Source organism: Rhinolophus ferrumequinum, chromosome 9 (genome assembly GCF_004115265.2).
Source record: "Rhinolophus ferrumequinum isolate MPI-CBG mRhiFer1 chromosome 9, mRhiFer1_v1.p, whole genome shotgun sequence".
Taxonomy (NCBI): Eukaryota; Metazoa; Chordata; class Mammalia; order Chiroptera; family Rhinolophidae; genus Rhinolophus; species Rhinolophus ferrumequinum.
Window position 1 is genome coordinate 60510627 of NC_046292.1, and position 13319 is coordinate 60523945.

Here is a 13319-nt window from a genome sequence, read left to right on the forward strand (position 1 = left end):
GCTTTGTGGCTTATGGCAGGTAACTCTGGGCAAGGCACTCACTGTGGCTGAACTTGGCCTGTGGAGGGGCAATTCCTAGGAGTCCCCAGGGTTGGTAAGCTCTGTGGCCAGCTTCGGACCTAGCTGGAGCATCACCCAGCTGCCTCCAAGGAAGACACATCCAAAGGGCAGACTGGGCCATCACCAGAGCCCTGCTAAAGCAAACCCTACTCTGTAGGGTCAGCCACTTGCACAACAGCTCCTCCAGCCTAGTCACAGCCAGTCCTCACAACCAATCATCCTGAGGGTCAGTCCCTCCCACTAATGTGCAAATGGCAACCAACCCTCAACTAGAACAGGAAGGTACACCCAACCCACACAAGAGACACACCTGGAACACCCAGATCAGGTGACCAGGGAGACTGCACCACTGGGCCTCACAGGACACCTACTACATAAAGTCACTGTACTAACTGGGAGACAGAGAAGCCCTACCTAATACATATAAACAAACACAGGGAATCAGCCAAAAAGAGGAGACATATAAATATATGTCAAATGAAAGAACAGATCAAAGCTCAAGAGAAAGAATTAAACAAAATGGAGACAAACGATCTACCTGATGCAGAGTTCCAAACATGGTTATCAGAATGCTCAATGATCTTAGGGAGAACTTCAACAAAAGATAGAAAATGTAAAAATGGAGATAGAAAACATTTTTAAAAAATCTCTCAAATAGGGTAACTGAAATGACGAGTACATTAGAGGGAATCAACTGTAGATTAAATGAAGCAGAGGATCAAATTAATGATTTAGAAGATAAGGTAGCAGAAAACAGGAAAATGTGTTCAAAAAAATGCAGACACTTTAAGGGGCTTCTGGGATAAACTGAAGCATACCAACACTTGCATCATAGGGGTATCAGAAGGAGAAGACAGAGAACAAGAAACTGAAAACCTCTTTGAAGAAATAATGATGAAAATCTTCCCTAACCTGGTGAAGGAAATATCCATACAAGTCCAAGAAGTGCAGAGAGGAAAAAAGAAAAGATCAAAAATATGAATAATAAAATGGCAATAGCTAGATATCTATCAACAATTACTTTAAATGTAAATTGATTGAATGCTCCAATCAAAAGACATAGGGTGGGTGAATGGATAAGGAAATAAGACCCTTACTTATATATGCTGACTACAAGAGACTCACTTGAGATCGAAAGACACATACAGATTGAAAGAAAAGGGATGGAAATAGATATTTTATGAATCTTGGGGGGGAGGGGAAACACTGGGGTAACAATACTTATACCAGACTAAATAGACTTTAAAACAAAAGCTATAACAAGAGAAAAAAATGAAGGACCAAATAATCCCACTTCTGAATATTTATCTAAAGAAACCCAGAATGATACTAAGAGGGAAAGGTGTATCCAATTGTTCATTGCAACATTGTTTATAATGTCCAAGATGTGGAGGCAGCCTGGTTGTCCATCAATGGATGAATGGATAAAGAGTAAGTGGTACAGGGGGGAAAAAAAGAACCTTATTTAAAGTCACAAAAGACAAGTTAATCAATAGAGATAATCTCCCTTATAAGTGGAATCTTAAAATATTAAAAATGTAAACCCCCCCAAAAAAAAAGAAGAAGAAGTGGCACATATATACAATGAAAGGGAAAGGAATGGAAGAGAATGAGATCTTGCCATTCTGCAGAGCATGGATGTTCCTAGAGAGTATTGTGCTGAGTGGAGTATGTCAGACAGAGAAAGACAGATGTAATGTGAATTCGCTTATATGTGTAATCTGGAGAACAAAATAAATGAACAAACAAAACTGAAACAAACTCATAGATACAAAGAACATTTTGATGGTTGCCAGATGGGAGGGGTTTTGGGAGGAGGGGTGGAAAAGAGGAAGGGATTAAGAAGTACAAATTAGTTGTTGCACAGTAGTCACAGTAGTCAGGTTATAGCATAAGGAATATAGTCAATAATATTGTAATAACTATGTATGGTGTCAGATGGGGACTAGATTTATTGGGGTGATAGATGGGAAAAAGTTTGGAGAGCATGGTTAAAAAAAGGTGAAGGGATTAAGAAGTACAGATGGTAATTACAAAATAGTCATTAGGATGTAAAGTAAAGCATAGGGAATATAGTCAATAATATGCTAATATCTACATATAAATATAGTACCAGGTGGGTACTAGACTAGTCAGGGGGATCACTTCTTAAATTAATGACATATAAATGTCTAACCACTGTGCTGTATACATGAAATTAATGTAAAATAATATTGAATGCCAACTGTAGTTGAAAAATTTTGAAAAGAAGAAAAAAAGTGAAGAGGAATAATTTCCAGGTATAAGACAAATAAGTCATGGAAATGTAATGTACAGCATAGGGAATATGGTGAATAATATTGTGATAGCATAGTATGGTGCCAGATTGTTGCTGGACTTATCATAGTGATCACTTTAGATATATAATTGTACAATAACTATAGTGTACACTTGAAACTAATAAAGTATTGTATCTTAGGTATATTTCAATAAAAATATTTAAGAAGAAGCCAAGCTATTCCATAAAAGTGTTTAAGGTCCTAAACAATTCATTAAGTAAAGAGACTTAAAAATTTATATTTGGCCATACGCTATAATTTCTGAATAAGGCTTAATGAATTAAGTTGTTTATTAGTATAACAACTAATTAGTTAATTAATTCAATAGATATTGTATGAGTTCCTACTGGGATTCAGACACTGTGCTAGGTGTTGGATACAATGCTGGGACAAGATCTGTGCCCTCTGGGAAATAACAGTTTGATAATGCAGGCAAAAAAATAAACATGTGTGATGCCAAATTCTGATAAGGGAAAGGAAGGAAAGAATAAAACTCAGTGGGAGAGAATATAAGGAAGACCTAGTTTAGACTGGTTGATTTAGGAAGATATCTCTGAGAAGGCAAAAATTAATCTGAGATCTGAAAAAAAAAAAAATAAGGATTCAGTCAAAAGCAAGAGTTGCGGAAGGTGGAAAGAAATGCAGGCAGTTAGTCCAGCCCATGCAAGGACTAAGGACTTGGTGAATTCATGGAATTGAAAAATCTCTGGTGTGAAGGGAGAAGACAGATGGAGTAGGATGAATTTGGAGAACAGGAACCACATCATGAAAGCTGTTAAACGTGGGAATTTTAATTTGCTTGCTTCCAAATGAAAGAGAAACAAAGAATGTGGCATGATTTGATAAAGGTTCTCCGAGGACCACAATAGATGTTATGTCAATAATGGATTAAAAGAGAGCAAGAGAGAAGTAGAAAGACATATTATCAGGCTGTATTTCAAATGAGGAACAATGATGGCTTAGCCTAGAAGGGATGATGGCAGGAAAGATGGAAAGAAAAGTATAGATTATACGTTCATTTCAAAGGTAAAATAAACAGAGCTTGGGGGAGATCCAAGATAGCAGAGTAGAAAAACACGGTGCCTGCTTCTTTCCATGAACACATTAAAATTACAACTAAATCATAAAACAATCAACCTGGAGAACCATCTGAAGTCTAGCTGAACAGAAGTTTTATAACTAAGGATATATAAAAGAAGCCAAGTCAAGATTTGTAGGAGGGGTGGAGACGTGAAATGGGCTAGCCCCAAACCTCCCTATGGCAGTGGAGAACTGGGAAGGATATCACAGCCTCCTGGGGAACTGACGAACCCGTCACAGACCTGTCTCCCCAGCCTGAAGTACTAGTTCCGGTAAGAGAAGCCCCCACAACATCTCTGTGAAAAACAGTGGGGATTCCAACCATGTAGGTGGGACAAAAGCCTGGGGAAGACCCGGATATCATCTTAAATGGCCTGTGCACAGACTCCCTCACAGGCACTCACCTTGGGCTCCAGCGGAGGGACAGCAACTCGGGAGTTATTAGAAACATACTGGGGGCAGACTGAGGTGTGTGGCTTCAGTGCAGAGGCTAGAAAACAGTCACCATTGTCCCTGTGAAGGGTCCTTCTCCCATGCAGCCTGCAAGCGGAAACCATCTTTCCCGTGTGGAGCCCGCCCCCAGAGACCAAATTTGAATCTGATTGGTCTGGTGAGCTCCACTGTTCTGCCCTGCTGACTCAGCTGCAACTCCACCCCACCCAACTCACATGCCACTGGAGGCACTTTCTCACGAGAAGCCAGCCCCACCCACATTGCACTCTTTCTTATAAAACTGTGGGATCTGCAGGCCCCAGGCAAACAGCTACTGGCCACTGTGAGCTCTGAGACTTTTGCTGAGTAGCTCCAGACTCAGCACTAGCACCAAACCAGAGGTTACATTAATGTGGTGGCCATAGCTCTTCCCACTCTATACCCCTTCACCCAAATTGCGTATTGCATGAGGCTTTATCAGAAGCTGAACCTTAAGGGGGCTGGCAGATGGCAGCAGGCCTCAGGATGTTCTCGCTTTCTGTGGAACTACCCAGGCCTGGTACTTATGGCAGCTGTCATCAATTCACAGCATGGACTCTCCCACGTGCCTCCAACTTTAGCACAGGTAGCAAACAACCACAGATCACTCTGTAGCTCCAACCAGGTGGTCCCCGGCCAGTCACCGGCATTGGGTGGCCTGCACAGGAGCCCCTCCCAAGAGGCTCCAGAACCAACATACTTGGAAATTGGCTTCAGATCACAGCAGGGCACTGCCCAATTAGCCCCACAAGTGACACACACACAAAGGGTAAGCTCAACAGGCACCAGAGCCCACTGGGGTGAATTCCAACCAGAGGGGTAAGCCCTCTCCCCCCTCCCCCCACACACACACAGCAGCCTATAAGCTGTGTATGTGGCTAAACTCCACAACATATCAGTCTGAGGGCTTATAGCCCACTGAAGTGCCAATAGCAATCAAGGCTCAACTATAACAGGAGGAACACATAACCCACACAAAGGCCATTCCTGGAGCATCCAGAGCAGGTGACCAGTTAAACTGTTCCAGGGCTCCACAGGGCACCGACTACATAAGGCTTTTTGGCCAAGACTGGGAGACATAGAAGATATACCTAATACAGAGAAACAAATATAGGGAGACAGCCAAAATGAGGAAACTGCTTAGCTCAGCAGAAAATACCCCAATCAGAACAGGAAAAAAAATCCAAAAAATGAGAAGCGTTTAAGAGACTTCTGGAAAAACATCAAGTATAACAACATTCACATCATAGGGGTACCAGAAGGAGTAGAGAGAAAGCAAGGGATTGATAACATATTTGAAGAAATAATGATTGAAAATTTTCCTAACCTAGTCAAGGAAAAAGCCATACAAGTCCAGGAAGTGAAGAGTCCCAAACAAGATGAACCCAAAGAGGCCCACACCTAGACATATTAAAATTAAAATGGCAAAGATTAAAGACAAAGAGAGAATCCTAAAAGCAGCAAGACAAAGGCAATTAGTAACTTATAAGGGAGCTCCCATAATATTATCGGCTGATTTCTCAACAGAAACTTTGCAGGCCAGCGGGGATGGGCACAAAATATTCAATGTGATGAAATGCAAGGACCTACAACCAAGATTACTCCATCCAGCAAGGCTATCATTTAAAATCCAATGATGGATAAAGAGTTTCCCAGACACGAAAAAGCTAAAGAAGTTCATCACCACCAAACCAGTACTATAAGGAATGTTAGAGGGACTTCTTTCAGATGGGAAAAAATAAATAAATAAATAAATAAATAAATAAAAATTATGAATAATAAAAATGGCAATAGCTACATATCTATCAACAATTATTTTCAATGTAAATGGATTAAGTGTTCCCATCAAAAGACACAGAAGGGCTAATTGGATAAGAAAACAAAACCCTTACATATGCTGCCTACAAGAGACTCACTTCAGATTGAAAGACACACACAGACTGAAAGTAAAGGGATAGAAAAAGATATTTCATGAAAATGGAAACAAACAAACAAAAAGCTGGGGTGTCAATCCTTATACCAGACAAAATAGACTTTAAAACAAAGGCTATAAGAGACAAAGAAAGACTCAGTAATCCTACTTCAGGATATTTATCTGTGAAACTGAAATGCTACTCCAGGGGACATATACATCTATGTGTTCATTACAGCATTGTTTACAATGGCCAAGATGTGGAGGCAACCCGGGCGTCTGTAGATGAAAGAATGGATCAAGAGGATGTGATACGTACATAGTTTAGTGGAATATTGCTCAGTCATGGAAGGGAATGGATTTTTGCCATCTGCATCGGAGTGGATGGACCTGCAGGGTACTGTGCTCAGTGGAGTGCTAGACAGAGAAAGATAGATGCAATGTGACTTCACTTATATGTATGTGGAATCTAAAGAGCAAAATAAACAAACAAAACAGAAACAAACTCATAGCCACAGAGAACATTTTGGTGATTGCCAGAAGAGAGGGAGTTATGAAGTGAGCGAAAAAGGTGAAGGGATTAAGAAGTCCAAACTGGTAGTTATAAAATAATCATGAAAATGTAAAGCATAGGGAATATTGTCAATAATATGGTAATAATTATGTATCATGCCAGGTGAGTACTAGACTAGTCGCAGGATCATTTCTTAAATTATACAATGTCTAACCACTATGCTTACACATGAAATTAATATAAAATAATATTAAATGTCAACTGTAATTGAAAAATTAAAAAGGGGGGAAGGTGAAGGGGAATAAGAGGTCCAAATTTCCAGGTATAAAACAAATAAGTGATGGAGATGTATGTCCAGCATGGGGAATATAGTCAATAATATTGTGAGAGTATAGTACGGTGTCCGATGGCTGATGGACTGATGGTAATCAGTTCTTTCAGTATATAAATGTTGAATAACTATGGTGTACACATGAAAATAGTATGATATTGTATGTTAGCTGTATTTTAACAAAATCTTTAAAAATAAAATAAAAAGACTTTCAACCATTGAAGTTAAAATTTAAAAATAAAATAGAAAAAGAAAATTATCGGAGCTTAGTGATGTACCATAGTTTTAGAAGAAGTGAGTAAAAAGAACAATTTTCAGGCTTGAATTCATGGGTAAATAGAATTAAAATAAAGAAATTTGGCATATTTAAAAAATTTTTATTATTCTAATTCAATTATTGTTATTTGGGGCAGCAGGTTTGCTCAGTGATTAGAGCACAGTGCTCAGAACACCAACGTTGCTGGTTGGATTCCCACATGGGCCAGTGAGTTGCGTCCTCCACAACTAGATGGAAAACAACTTGACTTGGATCTGAGCTGGGCCCCCCACAACTAGATTGAAAAAAAAAAACAAAAAAACACAACAACTTGACATGGAGCTGATGGGTCCTGGAAAAGCACACTCTTCCCCAATATTCTCCAATAAAAAAAAAAATATTGTTATTTAAATTTTGTATTTTTTTGCCAAATAAACTAACAACTATTTCTCTCCTTTTGGTCTGAAAGAATGAGAGGCACTTTCCCCAATGAGCTCATATAAAGTGAGCTTGTCTAGAAATCTCTCCTTTGGCCGCAGGGATTATTGACAAGGTTACCTTCCAATTCCTCCATCCCATGTGGGTAGAGCATGACTGCCCAAGAAGGAAGATGTTGAGAGGATGGGGTCCAGAGGAATATGGGACATTTCTAGTATAATGATTGCATTTTCAAGTAAAAGAAATAAAATGTTTTTTTTCATTTTATTTTACATTTTCATTTATATATATATTTTTTAACTTAGCAAAGGTATGTCTTGGAGCTACCCAATTACCAAAAGTAAAAAGAGAGAGAGAGAGAGAGAGATTTTTAGTCTACTTATTAAAGGAATGCCAAAGAATAAGAATGTCTGAGTTTTTATTTCATTATTTTATGTTCCTCAGGAGCGTAATATGTTAGAGACTATATGTACATAGTCTTGCATTATATTTTTGTTCCTTTCGAAATAAGAAATTGAGCTTAGGTTCTATGACATAGAAGATGGCTATTAAAATATGTCCCTAAGCACAGCATATAGTTTTTTCTAACTATTCTATTAATCTGGTATGTGTGTGTGTTCTCTCTCTCTCTCTCATCTGGTATATATGTGTGTGTGACTGTGTGTGTGTGTGTCTGTGTGAATCTATACACGTGTACTTAGACCGATCAGAGAATGAACATTTTTATGCCTTGCTTTATGCCAATTTGCAATTAATTCTGAATTTGTTCCTAAATGCAATATATCACCTGATCTAAGTTTTCTGTGCATATACGTATCAATTAGATATAGACACTAAACTCAAATATTTGATATCCAAGTATAGTACCTTTGACTAGTTATCTTGCATAATGACTTCAAGGAGACTTCCTTCTACTCCTGTGCATCTTACTTGAATTGGAATTTAAATTTGAGTTCATTAGAATGATTTTATAGGAAGGTTAATTCAGTTTTTACTTTTCTGAACCAATATTCTAGGAAGAATCTGTAAAATATTCCATTTATGAGCAGCTGGTCAGCACATAAATAGCATTCATTGAGCATATTTATAAACAGAACACTAGGGGCTATAGGTCATTGTGAAGGTAGTAGAGGATTTAGTCTTGCTCCTTAAGAAAGTTACTATGTAATGAAAAAGATAGGTATAGTATATATTGACCTAGCTGTCTCTCACTTACATAATCATAACCAGAGGTGACCATATGCACAAAATCAAAACAGTAAGAAATCAAGAAGGCCAGAAATTTAAAGGCTAGAAAAAGAGGACAAGAGAAAGTGCCCACAGCAGGGCAATAAATATCCATTTTTTGCTTGGCTAAATCTGGCTTGTTGGTTCAGTGGATTTAAAATCGAAAGAACTAAATCATAGAGCATGAAATACCTTGGCAGGCCCCCTATTTTATTCCCTGGCTTTTAAGAGACCTGTTAGAAGCTGTTCGCAGTGGTATTCAGCTATAAGAGGCCAAAACAATTTTTTTAAGAATTATTGAACCAAAAAAAAAAAAAATGTGTCCCTTGCAACAACTGTTACCACACACTCTCATTCATAGACTCAAAATCACCCACATCTTTCAGCTTTATTTAAATTCTTGGAGTTCATTTTAACATTTTACTGTAGATCGATTATCTAATTTCCATATTCATTATTCAGTGAGGAGTCTGATCACATTAGATGTTGCAACCCTCTTGAGCATAGAAAAAATAACTTTTGTGTCATGATGCTTACTTAACTTGAAAACATTGTGGGAGACACTCAGCAGATAGTTATTTGACGGGAGAAAGGAGGTGACTAAAGCTGTATTTAGTGGCAAAATTGCATATTCATCACTTTTCCAAATTTTGATGTACATATGAATTTCTCAATTTAATTATTCAGTGACGTTTCCCCCAGAATCCTGTGGCATCTAAATGATAAAAAGAGAATTAAAGGACAGCTGAAAGGTATCAGCCTCCCTCAGCTGGCCCCTTCACTTTTGTCCAAACTCTGTTATATTCAGAAGGCCCTCTCTTACAACATAGTAGAAATGCCCAGGAAATTTGGTTGAATGCTATTAGAACAGCAGGAGCCCACTTTGTATAATCTGAGGTATATAGAAAACCCACTTTCATGCCAGAAACACCCTCCAATAAAGTCACTCTTGTTTGTAACCCTTAGTAAGGCTTAAGGTAAATTTAGCCAGTTCTGATTGGTCGTTTAAGAAAATGAAACGAGATACAATGTTGCACTTCATTACTAATACAACAACATAGTCTATATCAACTGGTTTTTGCTGCATTTTTATGAGTCAGTATTGTTGCATACAACATTCATCATAGATATACAGATCTATTTATTAGATCCCAATGTAAAATATACTCATTCCTTTGACTAGAGATACTTAAAGTTTAAAAAAACCTTACTAGGATAAGGTATTATATCTTTGGAGATTCCTCATGAAAAAATAAATATGTATTCTAACCAGGAAGAATGTTACAAAACCCTTCCTAGGGAGAGGAGATGAAGGGGACGCACTGTATTGTGGATATAGGTCTGTGGGGGCACAATATTGGAGACCTGAGTAGATTTATAATAAAGAGAGAGGTGGAAAAATTGGTAATGCCAAGCCCCACTTACGTGACCATTTTGTTCTGGGCCAACCCTGGAATGACGACACGAAGCTGGTGCTCAATAAATCTTTATTAAATAACTGAATGGCTGTAATCCAGGAAGACTACATTTTGCCTAAAATCTCTAAGGTGATTTCAAATAAAACACAAAACTAAAGCTATGTGACCATTAGAACAGATTAAACCTCATCAATAGTAATTTGTGAGATAAATTGCCCTGGAGGGCTACAGCCTCACATCTCTAGGCTCTACCAGTTCTCATGTCACCAATAGAGAATAATTTCCAGACATTGAGTTAGAAAAACAAATCCAAATTATTTAAAATTACTTTTTAAAATATTAGTCAATAAATGTTTCCTAACCCAGTGAAATAATGAGGTATATGAAACAGAAGTGGCAATAATGAAGTAAAGATGACATTTTAAGTGTTCATAATTTTTAAGATTTGGCATAATAAAGTCACAGATAAAAACATAATTCGTTTTAAATATGTAATGGATATATTTTGTTTTACATTATAATCTGAAATTAAAAATTAAAATTTTAGTAGGTTTATAACTGTCATTGGAACATTTAAAAGAACTTAATACTTAACTTATGCAGACGTTAGTCAGACATTGAAATATTAATCAACAGCCAGCATTTACATAGAACTAGATGAAGCTTGAGAAATGAAGAGAAAAAAACCTTTACTCACCAGGAATTTAAATTTCATTCTATTTCCTATAAATGATTTTTTTCAATGAGGCAAAATGAAATGAAAACTCAAATTTGAATATCTCTATATTATCCTCGGTCCAACAAACTCCACTTTCTGTTCCAGTTGCGCTTCTGGATCTTTCTTTCTTTCTTTCTTTCTTTCTTTCTTTCTTTCTTTCTTTCTTTCTTTCTTTCTTTCTTTCTTTCTTTCTTTCTTTCAATCAATGTGCCTGTATAATATTACTACAAGTGTGGTTGGAATACAAATTTAAATACATAGACTGTGATCTCAAGAAAGTCATGTTAAGAAGAAAAGACATACTAAGAAAAAATATAAATAACAATGCAAGAGAGAATCTGATAAAACCACCCAGCATGTAATAAAAAAAGCTGTGTAGGACTACAGAGGTGGGAAATACTGCATGGTTTGGGCCTTGAAGCACTGACAATAACCAGAGGGATTGAGACATAAGGATAAATAAGTTCCAAGCCAGAAAAATAGAGTGAACAAAAACATTGATGTTGAAATGTATGATGCAGGCTGAGTTCAAAGACTAATGAATGTATTTGGCTGACTACTGCAAAGGATATGCTGAACAGGCATAGAAAACGAAAATAGGAAAGTAGGCGAAGGAAGATCCTTGCCATCATATCTAAATTCTTGCACCTTTCTAAGGGAATCTATATCTAAAGGGCTAGATCTAGCATGTTTGTATAAGGTGCCCCAACCTGTCCTTCTTCCTCCTTTCCTTTCCCCTTCACCTGATTGGATCAGGGTTAGATACCTGACACAATCTGGATGAATCAGATTATATTTCCCAGATTTTTGGAACAGGAGCATTGTGAAACTGAGTCCTTTAGCTCTAGGAAGAGAAACAGCAAGATAATAGAAGCAGAGTACGTGCTATGGCAAATTGAAGGCACATGCAAACCGTAGTTATTATAGGGAAGCAAAAGAGACCTGAATGAAGGGATAAATGGAGCCAAACATACAGAGAAATACTCGGTAGAATGCTTACACTTATAATGGTTCAGTTCCCAGAATTCAAACATATACACTGATCTCTCACTTGACCAAAATGTCCAATTTGGTGAAACGTAGTGAAGTGGAGAAAACTTAGTTCAAAAATTACAGCAAATCTTTTCATGTTCTTGTTCTTTCTGAATACAGTTTGAATTTGGCAATTTTATTAAGCATTTCCTGTAATTGTCAAGATGCTTAGAAATGAAAGAATTTAAGACCACATCTAGACTTTTAATGTAATCATTACCAAATCGCTACTATTCAAGAAACCCAGTATAACTTTTCATTATATGTAAGAAACTTGAGTTTTCTGAAGCAGTTTGGTCAGAAGTTTGTGAGTTCTTAACTAATCTATAGCAACGTGTTAGTCTTCAGATGCTGTTCCAGGTAGGCTCACAGATGGAAACTGGAGAGCATTTTAGGATTTTGCCATACTATTTTAAATAATTTTTTAAACCAATTAGTTTTCATTAGGTGAAAAAAAAAACAAAACTCTGTTTTAAATAGGTGTGTTTGAGCTTCATATTGGAGCTTAATATTTTCAAGATTAGTTTTCGATGTCCATTTCAGATTTTCATGTGATTTATATTGAGGGGAAGAAACAGTGATCCTTAAAGGACATCTGTAACAGTTTGTGGGTAAAATAGAAGTCTGACAAGTTGATTATTCTGAAAGAATTAAAAAACACATCGTTGCCATATTTCTATTGTTACAACTTGATCTAAATAGATAATCCTAATTAAAATGGCTCCTGATACTTAAATTCAAAAACAAAGCTTTCAGCAAGGTACTTTTAATTTATTCCAAAATACTATTAAGAATACAGAGAATTCTTATTTCAAAAAAAAAAATTGTTCATAGAAACAAAATTGGATTTACATTCTACTCTCTGTTTCTAAATCCAAGTCAAATGATAAGTGAGTAAATTGATATTAATTTTTAATCCAAATTTTTTAACTTTTGATTTTAAAATAAATGTAGATTTACAGGAAAGCTATAAAGATAGTAAAGAAAGTCCTTTTATATCCTTTACCCACCTTCTCCTAATGTTAACATCTTACATAACCTTTTTCAGAGCTAAGAAATTAACAATGGCACAATACTATTAAGCAAGTCAGAGATCACTCAGACTGCCAGGTTTCCCACTAATATCCTGGTCTGTTCACAGATCCAATCCAGAATGTCATGCTGTATTTAGTTATCATGTCTCTTAAGGACCCTAAATCAGTGATAATTCATAGTCGTTTGCTGTTTTTCATTACCGTGATACTTCTAAAGAGTGCTAGTCAGGTATTTTGTAGAATGTCCTCTTATTTGGGTTTGTCTGATGTTTTCGCATGATTAAACTGAGCTACGGATTTGAAGAAGAGACTATCACAGAAGTGAAGTGTCCTTTCATCACACTGTAGTAGGATGTACATATCAACATGACTTATTTCTGGTGATGTTAATCTTTATCACTTGGTTAAGGAGATATCTGCCAGGTTTCACCAATATTTTTCACTTTCCATATTATATTCTTTGAAAGCAAGTTACTCTGTCCAGACTATACTTAATGGATGGGGAATAAG